This window comes from Danio rerio, chromosome 14 (genome assembly GCF_052040795.2).
Source record: "Danio rerio strain M-AB ecotype USA chromosome 14, GRCz13ab, whole genome shotgun sequence".
Lineage (NCBI taxonomy): Eukaryota > Metazoa > Chordata > Actinopteri > Cypriniformes > Danionidae > Danio > Danio rerio.
In genome coordinates this window covers 5,564,986-5,578,306 of record NC_141034.1, presented here as the reverse complement: position 1 = coordinate 5,578,306, position 13,321 = coordinate 5,564,986, and the positions used below count along the sequence as shown (strand labels likewise).

The 13,321-nt window shown below is 38.1% G+C and overlaps 1 long non-coding RNA gene across 3 annotated transcripts in view; it reads left to right on the top strand.

Annotated features, from left to right (window-relative positions):
* The window catches only part of LOC137487507 (uncharacterized), a 214,880-nt gene that overhangs the window by 143,824 nt on the left and 57,735 nt on the right, over positions 1-13,321 (top strand). For 2 of the 3 annotated variants that reach the window (XR_015507162.1, XR_015507160.1), the window contains exon 5: positions 4,272-7,151. The exons of the other annotated variant lie outside the window; for it this stretch is intronic. This is a non-coding gene — a long non-coding RNA (uncharacterized LOC137487507). Of the gene's footprint in view, positions 1-4,271; positions 7,152-13,321 lie in introns of those variants that run through there. 3 annotated transcript variants of the gene reach the window in all.

Below are 13,321 nucleotides of genomic sequence, written 5' to 3'. Positions count from 1 at the left end.
CTGGGAATAACATACCTTGAAATACCTTGAAGCGTAGTTACTTACCTTATTAAAACTTGACATCTGTTATTGGTCTCAGGAGGTGATCAGGGGTGCACGACCAACTATAGGAGGACTAAGCCCTATATAATATTTATAATATCTGGCACCGCCTCTACAGTATGACCGAAACAGTGACTACGAAGGATTCTCAAACTGTTTGAAAACCTACACAGAACCTGAGATCCATTTATCTTTTGTCATGTAAACCTAGACATATTTGTTCCATTTTTTTAGACTGTTGAAAGCCCTGACAGCTGATTTGTCGTGAATCTGCAATGGCGTGTGCACAGCAGGGGTGGGAATTTTCATCAAGCCATTGCGTAAACACAACATGAAGGTGAAGTTCAGATTAGGACCGTCAAAACATCTCAAAGCTTTGCAGATACTTCCTATGTTTACATTTGATGCCGGTCCACTGGGAAGCAGCTCTCCGGTTTCGGCGTTTTCCATGTCTCCGGTTGAGGATGTCATAAGTGATACGGCGCTGTGCAGAAAGAAGCCTCCTTTTGTTCCCTTTGCAAGAACCACTCAGTGAAGTATTCAGGTCTCACAAAGCAGCAAAGACACTCATTATATCAAGTGTAGTGCTCACAAGAACATATTCATTATTGAGTTTCTCTCTCTCTCTCACTCTTGCTCACTCGCCTGCTCTGAAGGCATGGTTTTAGGCTAAAAGTGCCTTTCATCAAGGGTATTGTTTATTCCAGGGACAAAAACCCAGGGCAAACAGCCAGAGTTATTGAACTGTCCTTTTGAACTGTCCAGTCGCTGTTTTGATGAATCACTGCGAGTCTGAGAGGAATCAAGCTATAAAATTTCAAAGACTACAAGCTGGATTTTATCCCTGAGAAACATGTTGTGTAATTAGTAAAGTTATGTTATTGCTTAAACTTACACCATTATATTTAAATTGCTCTTTTAAGAAAGTGCTGACTACTGTAAACACTAGAGCGCAAATGTGAGGCTGCGTCTGCATACTTCCATACTATATTCATTCATTCATTCATTCATTCATTCATTCGTTCGTTTTCTTATCTGGGCCCGGGTTGCGGGGGCAGCAGTCTTAGGAGAGAACCCCAGACTTTCCTCTCCCCAGACACTTCCTCCAGCTCCTTCGGGGTGATCCCAAGGCATCCCTAGGCCAGCCCAGAGGCATAGTCCCTCCATGTGTCCTGAGTCTTCCCTGAAGCCTTCTCCTGGTGGGACATGCCTGGAACTCCTCCTTTGGTAGGCATCCAGGAGGCATCCAAAACAGATGCCCGAGCCACCTCAGCTGACTTCTCATGAAATGGAGGAGCAGCGGCTCTACGTCAAGCTCCTCCAAGGTGTCAGAGCTTCTCACCCAGAGCTCCATAAGGGTGCGCCCTGCCACCCTGCAAAGGAAACTCAATTTGGCTACTTGTATTCGAGGTCTTGTCCTTTCTGTCATGATCCAAAGCTCATGACCATAGGTGAGAGTAGGAACGTAGATTGACCGGTAAATCGAAAGCTTTGACTTTCGACTCAGCTACTTCTTTACCACAATGGACCAGTACATCGACCTTACTATGTAATATGCTAAAACAGTATGCAAGCTGAGTGGTATGTCTAAATTCATTCATTCATTCATTCATTCATTCATTTTCTTGTCGGCTTAGTCCCTTTATTAATCCGGGGTCGCTACAGCGGAATGAACTGCCAACTTATCCTGCACATTTTTACGCAGTGGATGCCCTTCCAGCTGCAACCCATCTCTGGGGGATGTCTGAATTCATAGAATTAAAAAATCAGTACCCAGATGACGTACTATTCTGGCGGGATTCTCACTTAATATTGTCATATTACTTCTTAAAACAAGACAATATGTTTTGCTTGTCTAGAAAATTATTTTTGCTATTAGATTTTTTGGATATTTGGGCTAGAAACGAGACAAAAAATCTAAGTAAGAAAAGCATTTTTGCAGTGATACTTACCCTCACTGCAAAAAATGCTTTTCTTAAGTAGATTTTTTGTCTTGTTTTTGTCTTGTTTCTAGTCCAAATATCTAAACATTCTTATATCAAGAAACATTTTCTAGGCAAGCAAAATATATGGTCTTGTTTTCAGAAATAATATCCCAATACTAAGGGAGTTTTTCCTTGAAACAAGCAAAATAATCTGCCAATGAGGTAAGCAAATTAATCTTGTTTTTCCTTTTGACATAAGATTATTTTGCTTACCCCATTGGCAGATTATTTAGATTGTTTTAAGGAAAAACTCCCTTAATATTGGGATATTATATCTTAAAACAAGACAGTATGTTTTGCTTGTCTAGAAAATTCTTCTTGATTTAAGAGTTTTTAGATATTTGGACTAGAAATAAGCCGAAAAATCTAAGTAAGAAAAGCATTTTTTGCAGTGCTCAAACCTTCATGAGTTTCTTGATTCTGTTGAACACCAAAGAGGATGTTTTGAAGAAAGTTGAAAACTTTTAACCAAAGATGTCCATAGTTGGAAAAATAAATACTACGGAGGTCAATGGTGAAAAGTTTCTAGCTTTCTTCATTATATCCTCTTTACTATTCAAAAGAAGAAAGAAAAGTCAAATAGGTTTGGAACAAGTAAAGGGTGAGCAAATGATGACTACCCTTTAATTTTCAAGAGTTCACACTTAGCTGATGATTGATTATAAAGCTTGTTTGGCATGCTGTCGCCGGGAGAGAGCACTAAGCTCATAAGATCCTCGAGCCCGGAGCTCCCTCCCAATTGCAAGGCGGGAGGGGAGTATTTATAGTGGCTTAGGAATTGTCTGATTGGTGAAACATAAATTGTATAATGCGGGCCGCCCGCAAGCAATCATAAGCACGTAATCCTCTCGAAATTAAACTTCACTCAGTGTAAGTGTTTTAAAAATGAAAGTGTTGCAAAATATGCAAGAAGCAAATTAGTGTTATAGAGTTCTTTTAAAATGTCACCACATGCATGTAAGAATGGCTGTTTAACTACAGCGATTCAAACTGCAGTCCTGCCGAAAGTTTGAAAACATTTTCAGTATGACGGTGTAAAACTGTAAATTTTTTGTCATGCCAATAACAGAAATAAACTTAGTTATTATAGCTAACTATGTGGGAGTGCATTGCTTTAATGTGATTATATTGTTGTGCAATTAGGCACAATTAATTGTTAAATCAAAAGTAATTCACAAAACACTGTGAATAAATTAATTAATAATTAAAATGAGTTAATTTAATAATAATAGTTTTCTTTAGTTACTAATATTCATGCATTCATTTTCCTTCAGCTTAGTCTCTTTATTTATTAGAGGTCACCACAGCAGAATGAACCGCCAACTTATCCAGCATATCTTTTATGAAGCTGATGCCCTTCCAGCTGGAAACACCCATACTTTCTCACATTCACACACTACAGCAATTTAGTTTATTCAGTTCCCTTATAGCGCATGTCTTTGGACTGGGGGGAACCAGAGCACCCGGAGGAAACCCACACGAGCAAGAGGAGAACATGCAAACGCCACACTGAAATGCCAACTGGCCCAGCTGGGACTACTTGCTGTGAGGCAACAGTGCTAACCACTGAGCCACTGTGTCGCCTGGCTACTAATTTGATTCAGCATTACGAAGGGCAAAGGGTTTGCTTTTAGATTTCAGCTGCTGTCTGAGCTTTCCATACCTTTGTATACCTTCCTTTCTTTATGTGTTCAACACTTATTCCCGTTTTCATTTTTTGTTAATTACACATAACTTAATTTGTAAACTAATTAGATCTGTTTTCTTTGCATATATGGATTTCTTTGGTTGTTACCAACATTCGGTGAACCTTTTAAGTCAACAGCACCTTTAGAAATATGTTTTCTGAGAAAAATGTTCAACTTATTTCCCCCTTTGGATTTCACATGTTTAATTTGTTATTTTTTTCATCTAATGCATCACTTTTTTAGTGTAATGTTCCCAAACATTGGCTATTCAGATCACCCATCAACCAAAGCAGTGGTGGTCTGGCCTCGGGGATGTGCAGTGAGGAGAAGAGGATGTCAGATTACTGCAACAACTGCAGGACAATTAATATTTTATCAGTTGCCATCATCATCCCATGAATTTCAAAGTCTATGTTGGCACATTTTGTTTTGTGACAGATATGGGGATGAGGGAGGATACAAGGGTGACCGAAATCATGGTGAATAATTCAGATTCACCCACTCCAGACGATGATTTGATTTCATTTATTAATTGAATTTCTTTTTCCCCCTGCAGTTGCAAAACTGAATCACGGCTGTCAGCGGACTCGACTCCATCCCAGTCTCGCCGAGAGCATTCGACTCCAGACCCCAATAGCATTTGATTTTAAACATTCGCATTTAGGCTGGAAAGAAAAGAATCTCCCGAGGGATTCAGAAATGGAGGGAGAGCCATCAGCTGTCAGGAGGAACTTAATAAACAAAATGAAAGGGGCTCAGGGGCAGAAGCAATAAAGAAATAAAGTCCTTTACGCCTAGAGACACAATCATGTAGCTCAAGATCATCTCCTTAAAGGAATAGGTCACCCCCCAAATTTAAATTCATCATTTATTCAACCACGTCGTTCCAAGGGATTGATTTCTTTCACTGAACACACATAAACGTTGTATTGATGTTCTGCATTTCATTGAGCTTTCGTTTTGTAAATACGATTTTAGGCATTTGCACACAATAAAAGGGAGCTTGATCTTTGCTCTGTGGACTATTGATGCTGAAACTTCAATAGTTTAACAATGGTAATTTTATTGATATTTTAGTAGTTTGAAATAATATAACGTATAAGACATAATATATAGAAAAATAAGTCTGTAAACTAACAGACAACGGCACGCCAGGCTTATTATTGATATGTACCCCTATATACAATTCTGGAGACTGTAAAATACGTCCAACCCAAGCTCATTGTGAAAACGTAGTCCTGCGGACATTTCTGGAGACCGCGATTTACGTGGCTGGAGATACGTATGGCCACATTTGGTTTTTTTCAAGCGAACGCTGCAGGGCGGTGTGACGCCGCTCCTCTTCGCGCTCGCCGGCTGGGCTGAGAGCTGAAGGGCTTTCCCGCCGCAACCAGTTTGTCCGGTTAGCTCATCATGTTACATCGGCGGAGCAAAGGGCCGGAGGAGGAGGAGTAGCCGGAAACGTTCGAGTTTGGGAAAGAGCAGTTCAAGAAATCAGACAAAAAACAGTATCCAAAAAATAAAGCGAATGAGTTCGTAACGGGGCGAGAATACGGTGAAATCTGAAAACGCGGTCAAAATCGCACGAGGGCTTTTCTTTTTCTGCTCGGCTTTCATAAATCGTCGCTTGGGTTTAGGGAAGAAGGAGGAGGAGGGCGGCCGAGTCGGCCGATTTGCCGCCCGCCCAGTCAATCATTCAGTCATTCAGCCAGGCGGTCAGTCGGACAGACAGGCGTTCGACAGTGACCTCCAGCGGCTTTTTACGCGAGAACAGCGCGCTTGCAAAAACAAAAACTGCACAAATACATACCTCCCGGGACTTATTTCGCCGCCTCCAGAAACGTCCGCGGGGCTACATTTCCAGAATGAGCCCGGGTTGAATATGTTTCAGGAGGTACTTTTTTTGCAGTTTTTGTTTGCACAAATCCACCAGCCCTGCAGGCAGAGGAGGTCAACATGACGTCATATTGACGTTGTACCCCAAAATACCCCAACATCGTGGGGATGTTGGATTGTGTTTGAAAATGAAAACAAAGTTGATGCCAGAATGTCCAACGTCTAATATAAAATCAACCTAAAATCAACCAAATATCAATGTCTAATCATGTTACACCTTGACATTGTGTAGACATTACCACTATGATCAACTACATCTATCAGATGTTAAATTTTGGTCACTATCCAACACAACCTAAAATCAACCAAATATCAACGTAATTTGACATCATCATTGGACGTCAAAATAACGTTGTTCTTAGACACTGACTAGGCATTGAATTTTGGTCACCTGACGTCATGACCCAAATCTAACCTAATATTAACGTCTTATGATGTTGTGTGCCTGCAGGGAGAGGCCAGATATGCTTTTTCAGAGCTCAAATTTCTCTAGCGAGTGCCATTCGCACCTGCTGTTCTTGCATAAATCCACCAGGGGTAGATTGACTGACTGAGTGATCCCCTCACCCGCCCATCCAAAAGTGTTTTCAAAAGAACCGATTGACCCAATCACCCCCTTGCCAAAATCCAACCGGTAGTATTTTCAAAAGCAATCCAGAAAAAGAAAAGCCCTCACCTGATTTTTACCACGTTTTCAGATATTACCATGGTCTCACACTGTTATGTACTTGTTTATTGATTTTTTTGCCTTTTTGCTTTTGTTTTACCTGCTTTCTGAAATTGATCTTTGCAGGACACGGTCAACTCTTTTCTAAAGTATGTCAGCACACATGGTGGGCTACTGGGCAAACTGAACACCAGAAAAGCCGTCCACGTAGAGCACATGGAGCGCGAAAATAAACAGAAGCCGCCGGCGGTGTCATACCGCCCCGTAGCATTCGATTTAATGATGAAATTTAGCCATACGTAGCTCTGGCTACATAATTCACGCTCTCCAGAAATACGAGGGTACGTTTTCACAATAAGCCTGAGTTGGAAAATGTACTGGCAGTTTATTACAAACTTTTTTGTATTGTAATATAAAACACCAACCCAGAAAATATATCACTTTAAACTATTAAAAACTTTAACAAAAGTCATTTTGTCTAACTTTTCAAAGTTAAAAGTTGTCGGAGGAGAGATCTAGCTCCCATAGCACAATTCAAAAGGATAAACAAACAGAGAATAATTATAAATGAATAAATACAAGGATCACAATATACGTAAAAAACTGCTTATTTATTTAAAAAAAAAATGTACAGTGTAGGATGTCTAATAATAATAACAATATTATTTAAAATTTTCTAATCTATTTGAGCATTTGTTTAGTCAGTACCAAAGGCAAATACACCCCTCCCCCTCAAAAAAAATAAAATAAAAAAAGATCACAGTTCAAAAAATTAATACAACTAAATTCAAATGTTGGGGGACAAAAACAAATACATATTCATATAAATGCATATAAATACATGAAATACATATAAGTGTTTTAATAAGCAGAATAAATCAAGAAGAAAAAAAAAACATTTAGTTGACGTTTTCTAGTTTATCAATAATTTTATTTGTTAAATATTTGTTAAATATTCATTTTCAAAAGGGAGTGTACTCGTTTATGCTGAGCGCTGTAGGTGGATGAAATACTTCACGTTCACAGAATGAGGCATTTGTGGTGCATTCTGTAACATGCTGAATCATGAAACTGAATGCACTAAAAGCATTTTACAATGCAAATTACATTCAATGCATTTGGGTGAATTTCTGTCCACGCAAGGGGTTTTCCTTTGAGCACAAGTTGAAACGTAAATTCACTGTTTATGTGCAGAGAGAAAGAAGAAACTTTCTGAAAAACAAAAGTATATAGGCAGGTTACAGATGGTACTACACATCAATGATAGATAGTAGTGTTGGGGTGTAGCTACAAGTGATCCATCTGATGGATGGATGGATGGATGGATGGATGGATGGATGGATGGACAGACGGATGGATGGACGGACATACGAACAGACAGGTAGATAGATGCATGGATGGATGGATGGATGTCAGGGATAGATAGACAGACAGGTAGGTAGGTAGGTGGATGGATGGATGGATGAATGGATGGACGGACGGACATACGAACAGACAGAAAGACAGACAGACAGACAGAAAGATAGATGCATGGATGGATGGATGGATGTCAGGGATAGATAGACAGACAGACAGACAGACAGACAGACAGACAGACAGACAGGTAGGTAGGTGGATGGATGGCTGGATGGATGGATGGATGGATGGATGGATGGATGGATGGATGGATGGATGGATGGATGGATGGATGGACGGACGGATGGATGTTGAGTCCAGACAGACAGACAGACAGACAGACAGACAGACAGACAGACAGAAAGACGGGTGGATGGATGGATGGATGTTAGGAACAGACAGGCGATAGATAGATAGATAGATAGATAGATAGATAGATAGATAGATAGATAGATAGATAGATAGATAGATAGATAGATAGATAGATAGATAGATAGATAGATAGATAGACGGGTGGGTGGGTAGGTGGATGGATGGATGGATGTTAGGGATAGATGGACAGACGGACAGACAGACAGACAGACAGACAGGTAGGTAGGTAGGTAGGTGGATGGATGGATGGATGGATGGATGGATGGATGGATGGATGGATGGATGGATGGATGGATGGATGGATGGATAAACGGACAGACAGATGGATGTTGAGTCCAGACAGACAGACAGACAGACAGAAAGACGGGTGGGTGGATGGATGGATGTTAGGGACAGACAGAAATAGATAGATAGATAGATAGATAGATAGATAGATAGATAGATAGATAGATAGATAGATAGATAGATAGATAGATAGATAGATAGATAGATAGATAGATAGATAGATAGATAAAGGTAGGTAAACAGGCAGACAGAGTTTATAAATGTGTTGGAAGAAAATCTTCTTTTCGTTAAACAGAAATTGGGGAAAAATACAAGGGGGTCTAATAAAAAATGGACACATTTACGTTACTAATTTGATCTGATGGAGAATAAAAAAGATGTAATAATATTAGTTCAATCACATTCAGGCACACATTACAGCATTTCTGCTCATTTATTTCTGCTTTCCGCATAAAATCACAAGAGATGTTACTAGAGCTCAGTAGCGTGGCCTCAAACAAACGGCCTGCTCGTCTGATTTGAGTGTTTCCATGGCACAGTGAGCTGAATGAGGAGAGTGCATCAGTGAACGGCGGAGAGAAAGCGCATACATATTCACTAGAAATACGCCTCAAAGAGAATCTATTTGCAAATTCCCAACTGCTGCCTCCTGCACGCAGAAACCATGACATTTCAACAAGAGGAAGGTCCCCCGCGGCTTTCAGACTCGCACAAAAAAATGGATTTTGAGAGCAACGTGTTTGCGCTGTTTGACTCACTACATCTGTTAAAGGAAGTTTTGGTCACACTCTATTTTAAAGGGGAACTATAATGCAAAAATCACTTTTATGAAGGGTTTAAACACAGTTGTGTGGTCATCTCCGCTCCACGTCACAAGTCTGCCGATGTATGTAGCGAGCCACTGGACTTTTTTTTAAGTGAAGTTATGAAAAGTTTAATTTTAAAATGTTTACTTAGCCTGACTGATGTAAGTTGAGACTACAAGAAAAGTTCATTTCATTCAGCTCAAAAATTTAAAACAGCAATACATTTGTATTTCTTTTTGTTCTTTGACACTGTTTTGTAAAACAATTGGGTTTAGGTATTAGGTAGGATTATTGATGTAAAATAAGGTAATACTTTATACAGTTGAAGTCTGGATGATTAGAACCTATGTATATTTATTTCCTCAATTTCTGTTTAACGGAGAAAATATTTTTTCAACACAACTGATTTACTTTATCTTTGCCATGATGACAGTAAATAATATTTGACTAGATATTTTTGAAGATGCTAGCTTCAGCTTAAAGGGCAATTTAATGGCTTAACTAGGTTAAATAAAGGGTATTTAGACAAATCATTTTATAATGATGGTGTGTAGACAATCTAAACAAATATTGCTTCCGAGGGCTAATAATATTACCCTTAAAATGATTTCAAAAACCCTTAAAAATGCTTTTATTCTAGCCAAAATAAAACAAATAAGACTTTCTCCAGAAGAAATAACGTAATAGGGAAAATGTAATACATCATTTGGGAAACGTTTGGAAAAAGAAAAAACAAAATGAACAGGAGGGTAAATCATTTTGACTTCAACTTCAAAGTGCTAATAAACAGTTCATATCCTAGTAATAGGCAGGTAATAATCCAGTAGTAAATGGATTGAATTGTTACTTGAACTAAAGTGTTAGCTAACTTTTCATGAATCATTCTTCCACGTCCATCAACTGGGTCTACGAGGACTGTGGTTTTCAGTGGTGTTATTTATTATTCCTGTAATGAGGAAGGGAGAATCAGCTTTGCTTTATCTTGTTCAGACCTGCCTGACACATCTTTGTTTTCTCTCTGTTGGGGTGCTTTATCTCATCTTACGCTCCAATATGGATGATATATATATATATAGTTGAAGTCAGAATTATTAGCCACCTTCAAATTTTTTTCTTCTTTTTTTAAATATTTTCCAAATGATGTTTAACAGAGCATGGAAATTTTCACAGTATGTCTGATAATATTTTATCTTCTTGAGAAAGTCTTATTTGTTTTGTTTCGGCTAGAATAAAAGCAGTTTTGATTTTTTAAACATAATTTTAGGGACAAAATTATTAGCCCCTTTAAGCTATATATTTTTTTTCGATAATCTACACAAACCACTGTTATACAATAACTTGCCTAATTACCCTATCCTGCCTAGTTAACCTAATTAACCTAATTAAGCCTTTAAATGTCACTTTAAGCTGTATTGAAGTGTCTTAAAAAATATATGGTAAAATAATAATCACTGACATCATGGCAAAGATAAAATGAATCAGTTATTAGAGATGACTTACTAAAACTATTATGTTTAGAAATGTGTTGAAAACATCTTCTCTCTGTTAAACAGAAATTTGGTAAAAAATAAACAAGCAGTCTAATAATTCAGGGGGGCTAATAATTCTGAATTCTGACTTCAACTGTATATATATATATATATATATATATATATATATATATATATATATATATATATATATATATATGTATATATATATATATATATATATATATATATATATATATATATATATATATATATATATATATATATGGGCTTTCACTACCTTTTTAAATCTCCTTTTCTTTATGTGTTCAATACTTTTTCCCTGTGTCATTTCATTTTATTACACATTGCTTCATTTGTAAACCAATTAGAATTTTTTTTTTTTTTTTTTTGCATATATGGATTTCCAACGCAATCTCATGGCAATTCGTAACTTTTTGATTTAGTGGGTCATTCGTATTAATTCATACAATCAAATTCGTACAATTTAGTACGATTTGCTCATCACATTTGGGGTTAGGGGTGGGGTTGGGTTCCATGCCTCCTTTTTAAAATCGTACATTTTTGTTCACTGAACTCGTACGAAATCGTACGAATTATACATTTAACTGACAAAACGTAAAATACTTACGTTTCCTCATGAGATCAGGCTGGGATTTCTAAGGTTGTTGTCAACATCTGATGAAAATTTCAAGTCAAAAATGATAATGTGTTCAATGCTTATTTTCCTCGCTGTATATATATGGAATGTTTGAACTAGCTGGAGGTCTTTGAATGTGTGCGATGTTTACATGGATTTAGAACTAAGCAGCACTGTTTAAAAAGCTCGGTAAGCATAGCAGTAATTGATGCATTTCAGATTTTATGTGCGATTCAGAATAATAATACAGAAATAAAAAAAACACTCATATGGCAGATTAAACTGTGCTCTCGGCAGCTTTGTGCTTTTTTAACTTTCTAACAGTGTTGCCAGACGTACGATAATTATCGTATTTGTACGATAATTTCGACTTCTGTACGATGTACGATCAATAATGAGAAAAGTCCTATAATGTACGATAATTTCAGAATTTTATGGCAATCAAAAGTAACTTCATTGTAATCTTTGGGCTTCTTATTGATCTGGCTGCATCATTTCTGTACTGTCTGTGAGGAGTAGGTGGAGTTAGACACGTTTTCTATCTCATCTTACGTTGTCTCTTCCCAGCCAATCAACATGGAGAATGGCTCTCTCTCATGAGTTAACGCTCTTGCTGCTCGTGCCCGTAGTTAGGTCAGTAGTTTTCAGAAGGACAGGAGTTTTCCCTTGATGTTCTCGTTTTTCCCCAATCAAATGCGTCTTGTGAACGTGTTTTTTTCCAAAGTTAATCTCATCAAAACAAGGCATGCACACCTCAGAGTGTGCACTGCTTTCAAGCCAACCAGCACTATTTTGCAGTCCATTACGGCATCCAATTTGTACGTTAAAATAAATCCCTCAACATCTGGCAACATGCAACATTCAATGACAGCAAGGGGGAGTTTGAACCTTCCCACTAAGGTACCTAGTTTTTTAAACGTATAGTGGTAATTTGCACGTTGTTTCAAAACGCTATGTTAATAGCTGTATACTCTCAGTTTGACTCATGTACGATAATTTTCCTCCAAATACGATAATTTTGAAGTTCTGGTACGATACTTTGACATTTCCAATCTGGTAACACTGCTTTCTAATGGTATTCAGAAAAGCCTGATTAGATTTATTAGATTGAACATGAGATGCTCTGGAGAGGACGGACTAATTAGATTAGTAATGTCGGAGAGATTTCCATGTGTATCCTAAAACAAACATACTAGATTATGTCTGAACTCTTCATATATTTCTTCTATAAATATTCATGTTTTCTCTTTACTAACAGATAGTCAGTGTTAAGCATTGTATATTTAGTCCTCAGACTCACAAAATATGTCATCAAAAGAAAAATAAGAGCACACTCGGTGAAACACAGGTCAAGCCAATTAAAGAATGCGGCTGTTACTGGATTGGTTGTCTGCTGTCTTGTTTGTGCTGTGAGCTTCCAGGGTTTGGGTGATGTATGATCTTCTTAAGTGCGGTTTCATGCTTATCTGAACACCTTCATCTTATCGGTCACACACTAACACCAGCACACTCTCACACTCACTTCCTCTTCCTGTGCATGGAAACAGGTGGATGTAAAGAGCTTTGTATGTTTGTGTGTGTGTTTGTGTCTGTGTGTAGGTCTGTCTGTTTGTGTGTGCCCATGTGTGTGAATGTGTGTGCATGTATGTGTGTATTTGTGTGTCTCAGTTTGTATGTCTATTTGTGTGTGTGTGTGTCTGTGTGTGTGTGTTTGTGTGGATCTGTTAGTGTGAGTCTACATGCGTATTTCTGTTTGCATGTGTGTGTATGTGTGTGTGTGTGTGTATGTGCATGTGTGTGTGTGTGCACACAAGTGTCTGTTTGTGTGTTACTGTATGTCTTTGTGTGTGTGTGTGTGTGTGTGTGTGTGTGTGTGTGTGCGTGTGACACACAAATGAACTAGTTCACACACGTACACACTTACATACACACAAAAAGACACACAAACATAAAGAAACTATGTGTGCATGCTTGTCTGTGTGTGTGTGTGTGTGTGTGTGTGTGTGTGTGAGTGTTTGTCTATTTGTTTTTTGTGTGTGTGCACATGTTTTTTGT